Below are 19,165 nucleotides of genomic sequence, written 5' to 3' on the forward strand. Positions count from 1 at the left end.
TGCTTTGTTTTCGTATTGCTGTATGGTAATTTGCATATCACTGTACCTTAATTGTTACACGTGACAATAAAAGACCTTTGAAACCTTTGAAACCAAATTGACATCAACACCTTTAGGGTACACTGAAATCCATTCTCCATCCTTAATCAGTAACGTATTCCCAAAGATAATAGATATATCCTGATCACAGCATTCATCTGAAAACGAAGGACTGGAGATGCTCATTTATAGCCTCAGCAGTTGAAGACATTCCGTCAGCAAGAAAAAAAATCCTCATGCGTCTCAATCTTCAATTTAGCTCACTGTTGTGCCTCTTGGAGAATAGCTGGTTCAGAAGAGAAGCTGATCACAGCAATTTACAGACCCTGCATCCTTATTGGGAAAGAGCTGACAGAGGTCAATGGGGTTGACCCACAATTGCTTCCTTGAGAACAGCAGGATAATTTTAATTTGAATCCAAATGGCCCGTTATGGGAATGTGCAATTGATATAAACGTAGCTTTCATTTTATCTTCTCCAATAAATGTGTCTGCTAAACTAATTTTCTCATTGATCGTCCTTTGAGCCAGCAGCAGCGAAGATGACTTGCCTTCTGCTCTGGTCCTGAGGCGTGAAATGGCAATTTAGTTCAATTTAGAGGTTATGGGAAGTAGACAGGAGAATGAGGTTAGGAGGGAGAGATAGATCAGCCATGATTGAATAGCAGAGCAGACATGAAGGGCCAAATGGCCCGATTCTACTCCTATCACTTATGACAGTTCAATGTGGCTGAATATTGGGGATTAGACACCCTACGGTCTTGATAGACTTAGGTCTTGGCTCAATTGCACGTTTGACCAAAAATTGCCTCACAGACTGAGCACACACACATAATTCATGTACACCCAAACACACACTTTCTCTGGCCCCACATTTTCACCCCTTGCACACTGATCACCCATCTGCTTCAGCCTCCCCTCCTTAGAGTCTATCTTATGATTGCTTCCTTTAATCTCCCCTCTATCTTAAAACCCCTGCCTTCTATAACCACTTACCTTTTATTTCTACCTTCTTTCTTCCATTTTCATTCCCACCTCTTTCACCACTTCCCACTCTCTCCTCCCATTCTCTATCTCTCTTCTCACATTCTCTCTCCTCCCATTCTCTCGCTCTCCTTCCATTCTCACTCTCCCATTCTCGTTCTCTCCTCCCATTCTCTATCACTCTCCCATTCTCTCTCTCTCTCTTTCGTCCCATTCTCTCTCTCCCCATTCTCCCTCTCCTCCCATTCGCTCTCTTATTCTCTCTCTTTCCTCCCATTCTCTCACTCTCTGAGAACGAGAACTCACCATCCACTGCTCTTTACCCTGTTTAGAGATGCTCCTGATTATCATCACCCTTCTTCACTCCTGTTCCCAGCAACCACACTGCCAATTATTTGTAGCTTAGCTCCAAAGCTTTAGAAATTGCCAGTAAAAACAAAACATCTTCAGTGCTGATGTTGGTAGATTATCGTTCCCAGGTCATTGCAGTTCATTGATGCTGATGGATTTCACCAAGGAGGCCAATGGCATCTCATTTGGTTGTCATTTACCTCAGCACATACAATGACTCCAAACTCACTGAGCTTCTCTGTCTAGCACACTGAAAAGCACAGCTGGCCAGCTGGCAACTCCAAGAAATCAGAAAGAAATGAGGACTGTTGGGAAGTGGTGTTATTATGGGACTGTAACAATGTAAGACTGCATTGTGCAGTTGAAAAGACTGGTCGTCTTAAGCAAGTGTGCTTTCAAAATTCACTCATGATTGGAATTTTTTCTTCTCTTCAGAAATGAAATTTCTGTAACAGTTGTAAGAATTGTGAACTTCACTTGGTAAGTGAATGCAATGTAATATTGGGCCTCTGCTCCTCTGATACTATGACTATTGTTGGATAAGCTCTAAATGACTGCTAATGTGATGCAATGCATGTTTCGTGTCCAAATGATGAAGCATACACAGAAAGGCAATGTTTCGATTGCATTCCACATGAATCTTGAGAAATAGCAGCTTGGAATTGAAGGAAATTTGATTTACATTAAACATACCAAACAGGAACAGACCCTTTGGCCCATGATGTCTATGCCAAATTAAATTAATTCCTTTTTCCTCCATTCCCTACCTATCATGTTCCAAGCCACAAACCTCTTAAACACCACTATTGTACCTGCTTCCACGTACAGCTGCTTTTAACATTTCACCCTCAGCGTAAAGCTATGCCTTTTCAGTATTTGATGCTTCCACCCTCGGACAAAAATATATACTGACTGCCTACTCTATCGGTGCCCTTCATAGTTTTATCGCGGGGCTTGGGTCGGCCCGCTGCGGACCTTTCACCATCCGGCGCGGCCTGGAACGTGGCAACGACACCAGCCTGACCACGGGAGAAGACGGCAGGGGAAGGGAAAATACATTCTGGCCTTCCATCACAGTGAGGAGGGGACTGGAGGAGACTCACTGTGATGGATGTTTCCTTTTTTTTGTGTGTTGGTTGGGGTGTGTAATTTGCTTATTTTATTGCTTTTATTGTTGGACTGTAGGTGACCAAATAAAGATATCTTGAATCTTGAATCTTATACATTTCTATTAGGTCTCCCTTCAGCCTCTGATGCTGCAGGGAAAATAATCCAAATTTGGCAAACCTCTCCTTACCGCAAATACACTCTAACCCAGGCAGCATCTTGGTAAACCTCTTCTGCACCTCTCCAAAGCATCCAAATGCTCCTGTAATGGGGTGACCATACTCCAAATGCAGCCCGACCAAAGTTTTAGAAAGTTGCAAATGACCTCCTGTCTCGAATAGTGAATGCCCCAACCGATGAAGACAAGCATACTGTAGGTTTTCTTTACCATACTATAGGCTGTCTTTACCATACTATAGGCTGTCTTTACCATACTATAGGCTGTCTTTACCATACTATAGGCTGTCTTTACCATACTGTAGGTTTTCCTTACCATACTATAGGCTGTCTTTACCATACTATAGGCTGTCTTTACCATACTATAGGCTGTCTTTACCATACTATAGGCTGTCTTTACCATACTATAGGCTGTCTTTACCATACTATAGGCTGTCTTTACCATACTATAGGCTGTCTTTACCATACTATCAACTTGTATTGGTGCTTTCATAAAATCCCTCTATACATCAACGTCTTCATAGGTCCCGCCCTTAAACGTATCCTCGCATCTTATCGTTGACCTCCAAAGTGCAACTCCTGACATTTAACCAAATTAAACTCTATCTGCCATTTGTCCACCCACGTCTGCAACTGATCTAATTTATATCCCGCTGTATCATTTGACAGACTTCTCTTGTCCCAGTCTTGATTCAGACCATCTAAATGTCACCAGTTTCACACTTGCTGAGCCTAGGGTTTAAAGACATATTTTAATATGTAAAATATCCTATTTATCTCTGACAGAAAAATTGGCTTCACACTCTCCTGATAACAATGCCCGAGAGTTGCTTTTTGATCATTTTCATGTTTGACAAGGTGCTATTAAAGCTGTTTAACATATTGTAATCCCAACTAAAGCTTGAAGATTTGATTTTCTATTATCTGACAAATGGCTCTAGCAATATTGGCAACAATTAAAATAGACTAAGTCACAAGCATTATAAAAATCGCTTCATTATTTATGATGCAGTTAAAATTCATCATTGTATATTTCCCTTTGATGAGCTGGGTAGGCCTTTAGAAAAAAGTCATCAGATAGTTATTATCAATATCATAAGGTCGATGTTTAAGTAAAAAGTTTGAATATAGTTTATTTCTACACTTCCACTTTCTACTTTCAACTTTGTTTCACACCTGCTTTTATCTTTGGCCTTTGTTCCGACCTTCTACCCACCAAAAAAGTCCCTTGCCTGCCTTCACCGATAACCTGCCTTGGTTCGCCTCTCCTCTCCACCTGCTTTCTTCCCACCCTCTCTCCCACCCCAAATAATCAATCTAAGCAAGGGTCTTGACTCAAAACGTCACCCATCCAAGTTCTACAGAGATGCTGCCTGACTTGCTGAGTTACTTTGCACTTTGTGTCCTTTTATAAATGTGAGATTACTGGCCAAAGAAAAAGGGCCTTTTAAGAACTTTGAAGATAGAGATACTTTGATGGATTTGCTGAACTTGTTTTAAAAGGAGAAAAATTGACACATTATGGTCACTTATTTTGGAACTGTGATTCAATAGACAATAGACAATAAGTGCAGGAGTAGGCCATTCGGCCCTTCGATCCAGTACCACCATTCAATGTGATCATGGCTGATCATTCTCAATCAGTAGCCCGTTCCTGCCTTCTCCCCATACCCCCTGACTCCGCTATCCTTAAGAGCTCTATCTAGCTCTCTCTTTAATGCATTCAGAGAATTGGCCTCCACTGCCTTCTGAGGCAGTGAATTCCACAGATTTACAACTCTCTGACTGAAAAAACGTTTCCTCATCTCCGTTCTAAATGGCCTGCCCCTTATTCTTAAACTGTGGCCCCTGGTTCTGGACTCCCCCAACATTGGGAACATGTTTCCTGCCTCTAACGTGTCCAACCCCTTAATAATCTTATATGTTTCGATAAGATCCCCTCTCACCCTTCTAAATTCCAGTGTATACAAGCCTAGCCGCTCCAGTCTTTCAACATATGACAGTCCCGCCATTCCGGGAATTAACCTAGTAAACCTACGTTGCACACCCTCAATAGCAAGAATATCCTTCCTCAAATTTGGTGACCAAAACTGCACACAGTACTCCAGGTGCAGTCTCACTAGGGCCCTATACAACTGCAGAAGGACCTCTTTGCTCCTATACTCAACTCTTGTTGTTATGAAGGCCAACATTCCATTGGCTTTCTTCACTGCCTTCTGTACCTGCATGCCTCCTTTTAGTGACTGATGCACTAGGACACCCAGATCTTGTCATTCATCCCCTTTTCCTAACTTGACAACATTCAGATAATAATCTGCCTTCTTCTCCTTATCACCAAAGTGGATAACCTCACACTTATCCACATTAAACTGCATCTGCCATACATCCGCCCACTCACACAACCTGTCCAAGTCACCCTGCAACCTCATAGCATCTTCCTCACAGCTCACACTACCACCCAGCTTTGTATCATCTGCAAATTTGCTAATGGTACTTTAAATCCCTTCATACAAGTCATTAATGTATATTGTAAGTCATTAATGTATATTGTGCATTCCTGTACCAACCCACGTCTAAAAGCTGCATTTGTTATTTAGCCTAGGACTCAAGTTATGCCCAATCTCTGAAACCTATTGGTCTCTATGATGCACTCCGTAGATTGCAGCACCTGTATCACAGCAGAAAATATTTGCTGGTGTTTTGTACATCCACTGATTTTTTTTGTTTCAGTGAATTTAATATCCAAACTTTTATCTGCACTGGTAGAACAATAACTCAGTAGCACATCAGATTCCTCACAGAAGAGTTAAATTGCTGAAAAATATAGCTGCTCTTTTCTTTGCACGCCATGCCTGATTGATCTGCTCAACATTTCCACTCATTTTTGCTTATTGATATTTTTCTGAATTGAGCAAAGATTGAAAATACTACCTTCAAGAGTCAAGAGTCGAGAATTTATTGTCATATGTCCCAGATAGAACAATGAAATTCTTACTTGCTGCAGCACAACAGAATATGTAAACATAGTACACTGTAAACAATATGATAAACGAGAGAGAAAAAAAAGTTCAGTGTGTATATATTATACACATACTCACAGGTACACACAGACATATATATGTAATGTAATATATGTATATATATATATACACACACATTACATATTTATATATATGTATATACACACACACATATATACATATATACACACATATATAAATATATACATATGCATACATATATACTATATAAATACTCAAAAACACACAATAGTAGTGTAATAATAATAATAATAATAATAATAATAATAATAATAATAATAATAATAATAATAATAATAAGTCTATTGTAGTTCAGAACATATTAGAAACAGTAGTGTTTAATAGCCTAATGGCTGTAGGGAAGAAGCTGTTCCTGAACCTGGACTTGAGAGTTTTCAGGCTTCTGTACCTTCTTCCCGATGACAGGGGTGGAATGAGTGTGTGGCCAGGATAGTGTGGGTCTCTGATGATGCTAGCTGCTTTTTTGAGGCAGTGACTCTGATAAATCTCTTCGATGGTGGGAAGGTCAGAGCCGGTGATGGACTGAGTACTGTTCACAACTTTTTGCAGTCTTTTCCGCTCCTGGGCGTTCAAGTTGCCGAACCAGGCCATGATGCAACCAGTCAATATGCTCCTTACACACCTGTAGAAGTCAAGAGAATCCTCTCTGACATACCAAATCTCCGTAATCAGTTCAAGAGAATCCTCTCTGACATAAAGAATTTCCGTAATCAGTCATGACCTTCGCAACCAGTCATGCAGATAGCAGAGGCATTTGTTTTCTCCTTTCAACAAATTTGCTTTATCTATATGTGGAGTAGGATAGGTTTATGTCTTGATTGCCAATTCCACTGTTTTCTGATCTTGATCTCCCCCAGCAAAACCACAGAATCACGCAAACTCTTCCAGTGTAGAATATAGAGATGCACCTACTTTTGAGAACGGATGTAGGTTATAGCACTAAATGAACAAAATTAGCAAGTCGTAAACAAAAGTGGAACTCAGCAAAACTATTATGGTCATAGTTAAAACTACTTCATGCCAACCAGAAGAATTAACTATTTGCATATGTACAATGTTTCTCAACCTTCGATTATCAACTTTGTTTATTGATAAAATCAAAAGCTGAAGTTCTTCCTCTGCTCCTTTGAGATTCGCTTTATAGCTTTCCTATGACATTGTTTATCTACTGCAGTTACACTTTTTTGTTGATTAATGCTCGTTAACAAGAGACAAGAGTACCAAAACACCACAACTCGGGCAAGATTGATTATAAACCGGTTAGAGCATGAAGAAGCAATTCTACCATATTTATAAACCTTGGGCTGTGTTGATTAGAATTACTGAAGAATGATGTCTGAAGAAATCCTTTCCATCACATTGCTACTATTACGTGGCAACAAATAAGTCAAATTGTTCAGAACAGTACATATATTATATCTGATGAAATGTCATTGACCGGAAACACAACTATTTCCCCTCTCCACAAAACAATGTTTAGTATTTTTGATATTCTCTATCTCTTTTATTTTAGAAACGTTAGTTTTGTTCAGCAATGCAAAATAGTTTTACAGTGTCCGATTTATCCTGCAAGTCATTTATGAAGGTTTTTTTTCATAAACCGAACAAAATAAGCCTTCAGATTTATTCAAATTACAAGAAACCAAACAAACTGAAAGAATGGAGTCATGGTAACTTGTCCAAAAGCCACATTTTAAGTCAGAGATTGGTTGGTATTTAGAATCCTCACATCAGTAGAATGCTTGCCTGTTTTAACGAATCACGAGAACCAGTTCAGAGCTCACTTTGGACAAGAATACAAGAACGTCTCATTCAACTCAAAAAGAATAATTTCCTCTAATGTTACACCTCACCCACTGGATATTAGAGTCATCCTGACATGGATACAATTTTTCAGACCAAATAACTGTGGGTTCAACCACACATTGATTTAAGCACATAATCGTTGTCAACACTTCTATGCCAAAGTGAGTAGATGCAGTGTTAGTTACTTGGGCATTTAGTTTTAAAGTACATTTGTGTAACTGGATTGAAAAGCCATTTCACTGTTCAAAAGGAAACAAAGTTCACCTCATATACCAATATATACAATTTATATTTCAACCATCAAATGACGATCCATATTTTTGTGTGTTTGTGGAACTCCAATTCATAGGGTAGATGTCATGTTTGCCAGTCTCATTTGTGGTTGCACTTCAAAAATATTGTTTGCAATGAACATTGACATATCAGATCATAAAGTGTGAAAGTGTGCTGGCTTTAAAAAAAAATAGTCCTGTTAATATACTCTCTACTGGAACATGTGCCACTCCGAGTTTATCACGATTGATAGTTCTTTGAAGAAAATCATTATTTTTCCTAAAATTAAAGTTAAAAAGAAAAACACATTCTTAATTCTTGGCGTTCTTGGTTCTCAAGGCTACAACCTGCAGCAATACATTGAATCAGTAACAGAAACATGATTATTTCCGAGTTAAATTACAGACTCAGCAGAATTCTGAAGCTGAGCAGTTTTGCTGCATAGTTATGGCAAACTATGTTTTGCCTTTGTTTCTCTCACACACGAGTTAAATCATTAAAAAATTGTTGGTGTAATATTAGCCGTACATTGGGGACGAAAGAACCAATCCAAAAATCACTAGAGCTCTGAAATGGAAACAATTGAATTGAACTATTCATGTTACTACACTTACTGAACATTACTTTTTATTGCAAGACGACATGCAAGGATGAACAAACAAAATTATGAAACATTTTGGTGGTGGGCTCGGGTATATGCTTTGTAATAAAGCGTGAACAATTGGAGATAAATATTTCATCATATAAATTATTGAGCTGGATATAAATTTGGGTATAATCCAGACCTTCCATCCTACCTCATTGTGGACATTGGACTTTTTCCTCTGGCCTTTATCAGTCAAGATATTGAGTATAGAAGTTGGGATGTTATGTTATAGTTATACAAAAGGTTGGTGGGGCTGCATTTGGATTATTATGTTCATTTTTGGTCATCCTGCTGTTGAAAGGGTGATATTAAGCCAAAAAGAGTGCAGGAAGATTTACGAAGATGTTGCCAGGACTTCAAGGCCTGAGCTATAGGGAGAGGTTGGGCTGGTAAGGACTTTATTCCTTGGAGTGCAGGAGGCTGTGAGGTGATCGCAGAGGTGTATAAAATCATGAGTGAGATAGATTGGCTGAATGCAAAGAGCCTTTTACTCAGAGTGGGGAATCAAGAACCAGCTTTCATAGGTTTAAGGTGAGTGGGTAAAGATTTGATAGGTACCTGAGCAGCAAATCTTTCTTACAGAGGGTGGTGGGTATATGGAATGAGCTGGCAGAGGTGGTAGTTAATATATGAAAGACATTTGGACAGGTACATGGATAGAAAAGATTCAGAGGGATATGGGTCAAACACTGGCAGGTGAGACTAATGTGGATGGGGCATCTTAGTCAGCATTGGCAAGCTGGGCCGAATGGCATGTTTCCATGCTGTTTGACTCTATGATTCTATAACTGCACTGCTGCAATGTTTAAAAACCATATTCTGCACTCTGGTTTCTCCTTCTATTTCTCCTTCTATATGTAGTCCTTATGTATAGCTTGATTGATTTCATGTAGAGTATTATCTGATGTGATTGGGTAGCACGCAAACTAAAGCTTTTCACTGCATCTCAGTGCATGGGATAATAATAAAACAATACCAATAACTGAAGTAGAAGGAATAATCTTATGACTGACAGCCAATATCAGTTTGATTGGTACGACTGAGATTAGTTTAGCTTAGAAATGCAGCGCGTAAACAGATCCTTTGGCCCACCGAGCCCATTATCCAATACACTAGCACTACCCTACATATTAGGGACAGTTTACAATTTTACTGGAGCCAATTAATCGACAATCATGTATGTCTTTGGAATGTGGGAGGAAACTGGAGCTCCTGAAGAAAATCCCATGGTCACAGGGAGAACGTAAACTCCGTACAGACAGCACCCACAGTCAGGATTGAATCCGGGTCTCTGGTGCTGTAAGGCAGTAACTCTACCACTGCGCCACCGTGCTGCCCAAGTTTGTGTAGTTTGAGACGTGACTTTTGGTGTGGGGTTGCAACTTAACAGGGTATGAAAGAGGTGGATGAGGGCAAAATGCCAGTGTTAAAAGCATTTCAGACTACAGCACATAGAAATAAAATCAGCATGTCAAATGTTGTAATGTTTCAAAAGTCATTGGCGACTCTGCAGGAGTTTCTAACAACTTGGGATTTTTCATCTTCTAATATTTGTGGAGAAGTGTAGCTGCAGGGAATTCTGGCCTCAGGTAGCAATGTGCCACAGACTGACAGGACTGGCTTTGCGGAAATATGTCAGAAGACAGTGCTGCCTGGCAAGATTAAGATCAGCTGCTTAGAGCTATCAAATGACAAGGAGATTTCATGTGCGAGTTGAGTCGTAGCTCACTGCAAAAATCTGAAGGTAGTCTAAAAACAAGTGATTAAACTGCCAATATATCCCGAGATAACAAACGATTTCAAATGAAGCAACTAGGAATGACGACCATGAAATTGTCAGATTGCTGTAAATGCCCATCAGTTTCAGTGATTGTTATCCAGTCTGACCTATCTGCTACTCTAGTTCTTGCTTAACTATCTTTTGAAGTGGACCAGCAAGCCATTTGGTTTGTTCACAGTATTACGCTGAAAAATGAAACGGAATAAAATTTGACAAACGACCCTGCGACAACAAAGACATTAAATATGGACATGTGGAAATTGCTCTCCATCAATTCTGCAACTTCAACCTCACATACATTTAGGGACTGGTGACAAAATTGGTAAAAATTGTTCTTCAAATTAATCATGCATCTGTTTGATTAAGTTGTGCACACAGTCAGAATTTACTCCAGACAAGATGTCAGATTCTTCCATCACATTTCCTGGAAACATCCTGTCCCACTGACAAGGATATAGTGGAGCAGCTCAAAGAGTTGCTGCCTCGCAGCGCCAGTGATCCAGGTTCAATCCTGATCTTGGGTACCGTCTGCTCAGAATTTGCATATTCTCCCTGTGATCTGTAGGTTTCCTTTGGGTGCTCCAGTTACCTCCCACATCACAAAAGATGGGTTGGTTGGCTAACAGTTGGTAGGTTGGTAGGATAAATTATCACTTGCATGTAAGTGAGTGGTAGAATATGAGAGCTGTTGATGAGAATGTGGGCTTAATGAACAAAAAGGGACTGATATAGAATTGGTGTGAATGGAGGGTTGACAGTGCGGGCTCAGTGAGCTGAAGTGTCTGTTTCTACTCTAGATGAGTCAATTACAATATAAAAACATGCTAAGAAATCTCATAACCAACAGTGCAAATAAAACCTTAAAGCTTGTCATATCTCACCATGATTGGCAAACGATTGACTGCAGAATGAGGAGAAGCTGTGACACCCAGCTTGCATGGACTAAAGCAAAACACAAAGTGTTGGAGTAACTCAGCAGTCCGGCAGCATCTCTGGAGGACATGGATCGGTGAAGTTCCGAGTTGGGGGCCTTCTTCAGTTTCTCCATGCGAGTACTAATGGCTGAAGCACACACAGCCATCTTCAGTTGGAAGTATTGAGTAGATGATTCATCTCAGCCGCCTCTTGACAACTCCAAAGCTCGAATTCACTCAATTTGATTCACACCATGGGATATTAAGAAAAAATATCAGAACACTGCAGAAAGCAAATTTTATGGAACCAGAGCCAAGCCGAGATACTGAAAACCTGTGGTCTGGAACTTGCTGCTCCTCTTGCCAAGCTGTTGTAGCACAGCTGAATACTGGCACCTACCTGACAACGTGGAAAATTGCCGAGATGTGGCTCATTCATATAAAAGCAGGAAATATCCAACATAGCAAATCACTACCCACACAATCTTCCCACAGTCGCTAAACTAATGGAAATTGCCATCAGTCAGAGTATTGAGTAGAGAAGTTTGGAGATCATGTTACAGTTGTGCAAGACATTGGGGTGGCCACATTTAGAGCACTGTGTTCAGTTTTGGTCACCATGTTATTATTAAAATGGTGTCAAGCTGGAAAAGGTGCAGAGAAGATTTACACGGATGTTGCCAGGACTGAGCTATAGGGAGAGGTTGAGCAGGGTAGGACTTTATTCCTTGGAGTGCAGGAGGATGAAGGGTGATCTTATAGAGATGTCCAAGATGGACACAAGATGAGAACAAAAGGCATAGGTTTAAGGTGAGGGGGTAAAGATTTAATAGGAACCTGAGGGGCAATTTCTTTACACAAAAGGTGGTGGGTACATGGAATGTGCTGCCAGAGGTAGTTGAGGCAGGTAATATTATTATGTTTAAGACACATTTGGACATGTACATGGATAAGACAGGTTTAGAGGGTTATGGGTAAGAGTGGGCAGTTGGGACTGGTGTCGATGGGATACATGGGCAAGTTGGGCTGAAGGGCCTGTATTGTGAGGCAAATGAGAATTCCAATTTACTTAAACTTTATTTAAGCTTTAAGCAACTCATTTCTGTAATACACATCTTCAAAGCGTCTGGAAAGTATCGCTGATTCCGCAGGCCTCGCCTGCCCGAGAGTCCCGCACATGCACACACTTCAGCCTGTTTCCACACTGTATGACTATGATTATGTCACACTGTAATCAAGCAATGCTTGTGTTCAATTGTTTGATCATATCATAGTTATCTATGATTACAATGGGATCTTGATCCCAGTGCCTTCTTCGGTGGGGATTTACTACAAGTTTGTCCACATTTAGGGTATTGTATGCAGTTCTGGTTGCCACACTATAGAAAGGGTTTGCTTAAGCTAGAGGGTACAGAAAAGACTTACAGGAATACTACCTGGGCTGGAGGGCTTGAATTGTAGGGAGAGGTTGGATCGGCAGGGTCTGTTTTCCTTGAAGTGACGGAAGCTGAGGGGTGACCTCAGAGAGATGTTAAATTATGAAGGGCATAGACAGGATAGACAGTCAGTCTTATTCCCCAGTGCGGAAGTCTAAAACACAGAGTATGGATGTCTAAAACTTGAGGGCATTGGTTTAAGATGAGAGGGGAAAGATTTAGAGAGCATCTTGAGGGCCAGGCTTTTCCACACAGAATGGGAGCAGAAGGTATATGAAAAGAGAAGCTCTCAGAGGAGGTGGTAGAAGCAGGTACAATTACAATGTTTAAAATACATTTAGACCAGTACATGGAGAGGAAAAGGTTAGAAGGATAATTGCCAAATACATGCAAAAGGGATTAGTAAGGAAGGCACCTTGGTCTGCATGGATGAGTTGGACTGAAGGGCCCGTTTCTGTGCTGTGTTACGAGAAATCTAAGCATCATCATGAAATTAGCACTGCAACAATATTGAACCTTCAGATCCAATATTCTTTCAGGGCATTGCTTGAGAATTAAAGGTTTGACCTTAAAAACTCATTAAACTCAAAGCAAACTTGAAGTTCATTCTCCACAGAATATTCTTTTGATAGTAAGTAGAAATTAAAATTCTAAAATAAAAGCAATGTACAGCTGACGATTCAGATGACGCCTTGTGGAAATAAATAGGCATCATTATTTTGTTGCTTCAAGACGATGCAAAGTCCAAGAGATTATAAGTCAAAATCTAAGAGATTTTTACTACATTGGAATGTATATTTCTGATTCTTCAAATGTATGTTATGTATTGCCCAGAGCAATAACGTCAGTGGAGTCAGTATTTAAATGGTAATTTACAAACTAACTTTGAACATTGTACATCACCCTAACTTACATAAAATGGCTGCAGCACAGCTGTACTGTGCGAATCCCGCGCAAGTCCTCTGAATGGACAGTGTTCCCAATCTACCACGCACGCACCCCAGACCTTACTGGCCGGCAGGGATAACGGCACACATATGTATAAGATAAGCATGAGAATTAAAGGTTTGACCATTAAAACGCATTAAAACTATAAAGCAAACTTAAAGCTCATTCTCCACAGAGTATTCTTTGGATGGTAAGTAGGAGAAGTGAAATGAAATGAAATTCCACGCTTACACGGAAGTTTACCATTTAGGGCGAATCAATGTGGGAATGTGTTTCTGGTCATTCTAGCTGGCAAGGGAAGCCTCCGAATCACACGTTAAGATGCATCGTTACTGCTACAGTGATCAGATAGTAGATTGCTGTGTGGGAAGGAACTGCAGATGCTGTTTTAAACTGAAGATTGACACAAAAAGATGGAGTCCCGCTGAGTTACTCCCGCTTTTTGTGTCTACCTATAGTAGATTGCTGTTCAAGTACCACTGCACCAGACTGTCAGTGTAAATTGCACATAAAATGCTGTAATTCTCAGCAAGGTAAAAAAAAATTACAGTCTATAATATATTATCTGCAGTGCTAAATTTCTAACACAAATCAAACGTCAATGTCTGAAGCAAGCATGAGTAAAATTGACAGCAGTCAGATAGCCAGCAAGTCTATCCATTTATTCTGATCACACGTCCTCTGGCAGCATTTAAAATAGCACTTTCCTCTCAAATTAGGACCTTATTTTATGAGAAATTAAATTGGATTATCAGATGAAGGCTTGACAACCCCAGTTATCTGGACCCAAGTTCTGGTCTGACGTATACTTTGCCAGAGACATGCACCACTGGGAAGAAAGCCTCACAAAAATCAGCACTAAATTCAAAAGCAAATTTGAAATCTGTCAAATACAACATGAAATTATTTATTAGATCAGTAAAGCATTCAGAATGTTTTTGCGAAATGATACATAACATTCATATTTGAACACAACCAAAGCAAAAGGAGGGAATCCATTTACAAGTTCTGCAGTTCTGGTCACCCCCGTACGGGAAAGATGTGGAAGCTTTGGAGAGTGTGCACAGGAGGTTTACCAGAATGCTGCCTGCATGAAAGGGTTTCAAGCAAAGGGAGATATATAAGAAAATAACTGCAGATGCTGGTACAAATCGAAGGTATTTATTCACAAAATGCTGGAGTAACTCAGCGGGTCAGGCAGCATCTCGGGAAAGAAGGAATGGGTGACGTTTCGGGTCGAGACCCTTCTTCAGACTGACCAAAGGGAGAGGTTGGATAGACTTGGACTGTTTTCACTTGGACATTTCTCTGGAATTAGGTTTAGGGGAGACTTGATAGAAGTACATAAAATAATGTGAGGCATAGATGGAGTAGACGGTCAGAATCTTTTTCCCAGGGTGAAATTGTCACCGTTCATTATTAGCCTTCCTCGTTTGCAGAAAACAAACATAGATTGCATGATGGCAACATAGTCCAGTGAGATCCCAAGGAAACCTGCATCTTCTCCTGTCGATGTACAATGCAGCTTTGGGACTCAATGTTGAATTAAACAATTACAAATGAGCAGAATTTCTCAAATCTAATACATAGTATTATAATTTGTAAAATTAACAGTTTATCTGTGAGATGACATGATCTGATGAATGCTTCCAACATTCTCACTTATTTTGGGATTTTCAGCAGTGGGGGTGTTCTGCATCTCACCGTTCCAGGATTATTTTCCTCTCTACTGTTTTCATTCATCTCCCTCTTTTTGTACTTCACCAGAGAGATCAGCTGTTATTGATGAGATCCATCACCATCTCTAAGGTGACACCAGCAGCATACATATCAATTGGACAATCATGGAACATATCATTCCATGCAATTTTTTAAAACATTCCTCCTTATCTGTACAGTTGGTAAATAAAGCTTGCATTCTCACTTTCAGTTCAGATCAAAGCAACCTTAATTCGTTTGGATTCTACATATTCCTGACCTGCTAAATATTTCTCGCATTTTCTGAAGAAAGTCTTCAGATCTAACCATAATGTCATTAATTCAGTTTCTTTCTCCATGGATGATACCTGACCTATTGAATATTTGTAATATTTTCAGTTTTATTTCCATTGCAACATTATAGTTTATGTATTTATTTTCAATTGAAGCTTTTTGTTGATGTCACTAACTTTAGATTTATCTGAATTCCACATTGCCCACACGAACTAAAATGTTTCCTTGATATCAAGATCAGTTCCTCTCACCTTACCTTAAAATTTAGCTCTGTGGTCCATGTTTGGATCGAGGTCAGTTGCCCTGATCAAACTCAACTGGGAATTGGTGAGCATGTTATTGGTAAATAATTGCTACATGATGGCCTCTCACCATTTTGTTAACAGAACATACCACGACAATTTTCCACATTGTCATACAATTGCTAATGTCACAGGACTACAGTTAGTAATAGCACGATGAGACTTGTGCATAGCCTTCCCTGTTCCAGTGCTCTGTTCTTTCTCCATATCAATGACTTGAACTGTCCGAAGACAGGGCTTCAAAAAAAAATGCCGGAAATATTCAGCAGATCATGCAACATGTAGAATGGGAACAAAATTAAGGCTTCAGGTCATTGACCATTCACCATCCAGGAAATTCTGCTGGGAGAGGAATTTTGCAACATAGAGTAATAAAAGAAATGACAACAGGATTTATCTTCAGCTGTCATTTTAAATATACGAAAAAAAACACTTTTATGCAGCTGAAGATTTCCAAAGCTAATCAAGGCAGTTAATGAACAGCAGAGAATTGCATGTAAAATCTGCCAATGATTTTCAGCTTACAAGCGATGTCAGATCATCCAAGTTAACAACTGAAACCAAGCAGCATTGTGCACATCTGCATGCACATCTGCCTGCAGATGCTATTTAGAAGCACTTCACTCCAGATCCCAAGCAATGTCACACACATTCACTACCCATCCTTCCAGTCCAGTTTTAATTGACATTAAGATTAACAGAATTGCTGAAAAATGTGAGAAACACATTTATTGAAAGTTTCATGAGTGTAGTGTTACTTTATAATTTGAGATGTGTGTAAAGAAAACACATGTGCATACTTTTGCATATTTGAGGAATCTGTACAATATTTTTTGAAGACCATTTTCATTTACTACAACTAATAAGATAGTCCACCAGTTGCAATTTCTCTAAATTATGAATGCAGTTGATGCCTGTTATTTACCTGGAACTGTGAGCTTAACTATGATGTGCACAATGCATACATCACACTACACAATACAGCACGCAATACATGAATTTCACCAGTGCCTATCAGATGATAATGTAAATTATTGGTCACAGAGTAATTGATTTGGTGGTCAAACTTAATTTGAAGCCAATTCAAACAATGAAATTGCAAGAAAGTTGTGGTTAGTCTCAAGAGTTGAAACGAAGAGCATTTTTTTGAGATGAATAAAACAACCAATTATTTTGAGCTGAGAAGCAACCAAACCCACCTGTAGCAAATAATAAAATCAGTTTTGCACAGTTGGACATGGCCACAGCTCGGTATTTTCAGAAAATGAACAATCAAATCCTACATGGAATCAGCCATCTAAAGGGATCGAGTTTCATTTGTGCAACCAAACCTCCATCTGATATCAAAATTAATGGCCCTAAACTATATAGTATAACAGTAAATGGTACATAATAGGTCTCTAAGCTCCAGAGGAGTAATGAAAAGAGAGAGCAGTAAGCATATTTATAATAAATTAATTAGCTATCAATAGGCAATGCCTAGTGTTTATTTTAGATTTGATAACATTCTAAGACGGTGATACTTATTCATTTTGGGAGTTTGAAAGCTGTGTTTTGAGGATCAGTTTTGAGGACACCAAACAACTTTTGTGGCCTTGCTCATTGTACCATTGAATAGAATGACTACTAGGCCCACTGTTATTTACACGTTTCATTACCTTGAATTTTTAAGATGTGGGTTAAAATTTATGATCCAAATCAATTAAAATGCAAGTCCCAGGAAAAAGCTGCATGCTAAAGTCAATGATCACAGTTCTTGCATAGTTGAAGCGGAACATTTCAAAGGGTAGAGATTAATGTTTGGAAGACCATTTTATTTCCATGGTTGACCAGACTGCTACATATTCACTTTCTAAATACCTGTAACTTTTATAATAACTTTGGTTAATACCATCAAGATTTGAGGGCGGTGTTCCAACTCTGTTGCTCCCCTTTTTTATTTGGTATAATTGCTGAAACAATGCATACCCGTTGTAAATGTGTGCAGATTTTGTCAGAGTAATTACAGCAAATGCAAAATGGATTTCCCCCAGCTGTTGTGTTGGTTTTACAAAAATGTCAAAGATACTCAGAAAACTGGCAACACACCCAGAATGAACTATCTGGAGTTGCTGCTAATTGTTTAAGTTTGCAGGCCTCGAGGTTTGAAAATATGTTGATTCTTTTGTGCCTAATAAACAACTTTTACAACATGCACGTGTATTTCCAAATTAGTGTGTCTACTGTGTCAAATGTCATCAGAAAATAATGAAGTCATATTAAAAATTGAGACAAATTTACATACGTATCGGGGGATAGTATGTGTAAGAAAATAACTGCAGATGCTGGTACAAATCGAAGGTATTTATTCACAAAATGCTGGAGTAACTCAGCAGGTCAGGCAGCATCTCAGGAAAGAAGGAATGGGTGACGTTTCGGGTCGAGACCCTTCTGGGAAGGGGGAGGGGAAGAGAGGGACAGAGGAACTATCTAAAGTTAGAGAAGTCAATGTTCATACCACTGGGCTGCAAGCTGCCCAGGTGAAATATGAGGTGCTGTTCCTCGCTTCGGCAGCACATATACTAAAAAATTGGAACGATACAGAGAAGATTAGCATGGCCCCTGCGCAAGGATGACACGCAAATTCGTGTTCCTCCAATTTCCGGTGGGCCTCACTATGGCACTGGAGGAGGCCCATGTCAGAAAGGTCAGACTGGGAGTGGGAGAGCGGGTTGAAGTGCTCAGCCACCGGGAGATCAGGTTGGTTAAGGCTGACTGAGCGAAGGTGTTGAGCAAAGCGATCGCCGAGCCTGCGTTTGGTTTTGCCGATGTAAAGAAGTTGACATCTTGAGCTAAGTAGGGTTGCCAACTGTCCCGTATTAGCCGGGACATCCCATTTTTTTAGGCGAAATTGGTTTGTCCCGTAAGGGACCACCCTTGTCCCGTATTTGACTGCTACCAGCAGTGTTCAGGGTTGGACCGCCAGGCGGTTATGGGTTTTCATTCTCTGGATTAGTTTCCCCCCTCCCTCTCTCTCCTCTGCCTCTGGGAGTGTTTTTAATTTCCATGTTTTAATTATTAAATTTCTTTGGCGTCTCCCAACCGCCCACCCCACCCCCATCACTCACAAATTCCCTGAGCACCGATGCCCCGTTAATCTCCCGAGTGCCGGCCCTCCCCCGCAGGAGCAACACCTGGCGAATTGGCACAGCAGGTAGCAGCTCTGAGATTTTATCAACCGGCTCATCAGATCTGTTGCCGTTCGATGTCCATCTTGCCTCCTGCAAGATTTCTCACATCCCTCCCTCGTCGATTCCTCCCACGGAAAGGCTAACACAGTTTCCTTATATCCCTGCAAAATCTCGCCGGA

At 40.0% G+C, this 19,165-nt stretch overlaps 1 protein-coding gene and 1 non-coding gene across 2 annotated transcripts in view; one reads left to right on the forward strand and one right to left on the reverse strand.

Annotated features, from left to right (window-relative positions):
• lsamp (limbic system associated membrane protein) overlaps positions 1 to 19,165 on the reverse strand; it is a 1,629,956-nt gene that overhangs the window by 1,519,921 nt on the left and 90,870 nt on the right. The gene's annotated exons all lie outside the window — the stretch shown is intronic.
• Positions 18,353 to 18,459, forward strand: LOC144599037 (U6 spliceosomal RNA). The gene has a single exon (XR_013547952.1). It is a non-coding gene; the product is annotated as a U6 spliceosomal RNA (small nuclear RNA).

This window comes from Rhinoraja longicauda, chromosome 12 (assembly GCF_053455715.1).
Source record: "Rhinoraja longicauda isolate Sanriku21f chromosome 12, sRhiLon1.1, whole genome shotgun sequence".
NCBI classification, from domain to species: Eukaryota; Metazoa; Chordata; class Chondrichthyes; order Rajiformes; family Arhynchobatidae; genus Rhinoraja; species Rhinoraja longicauda.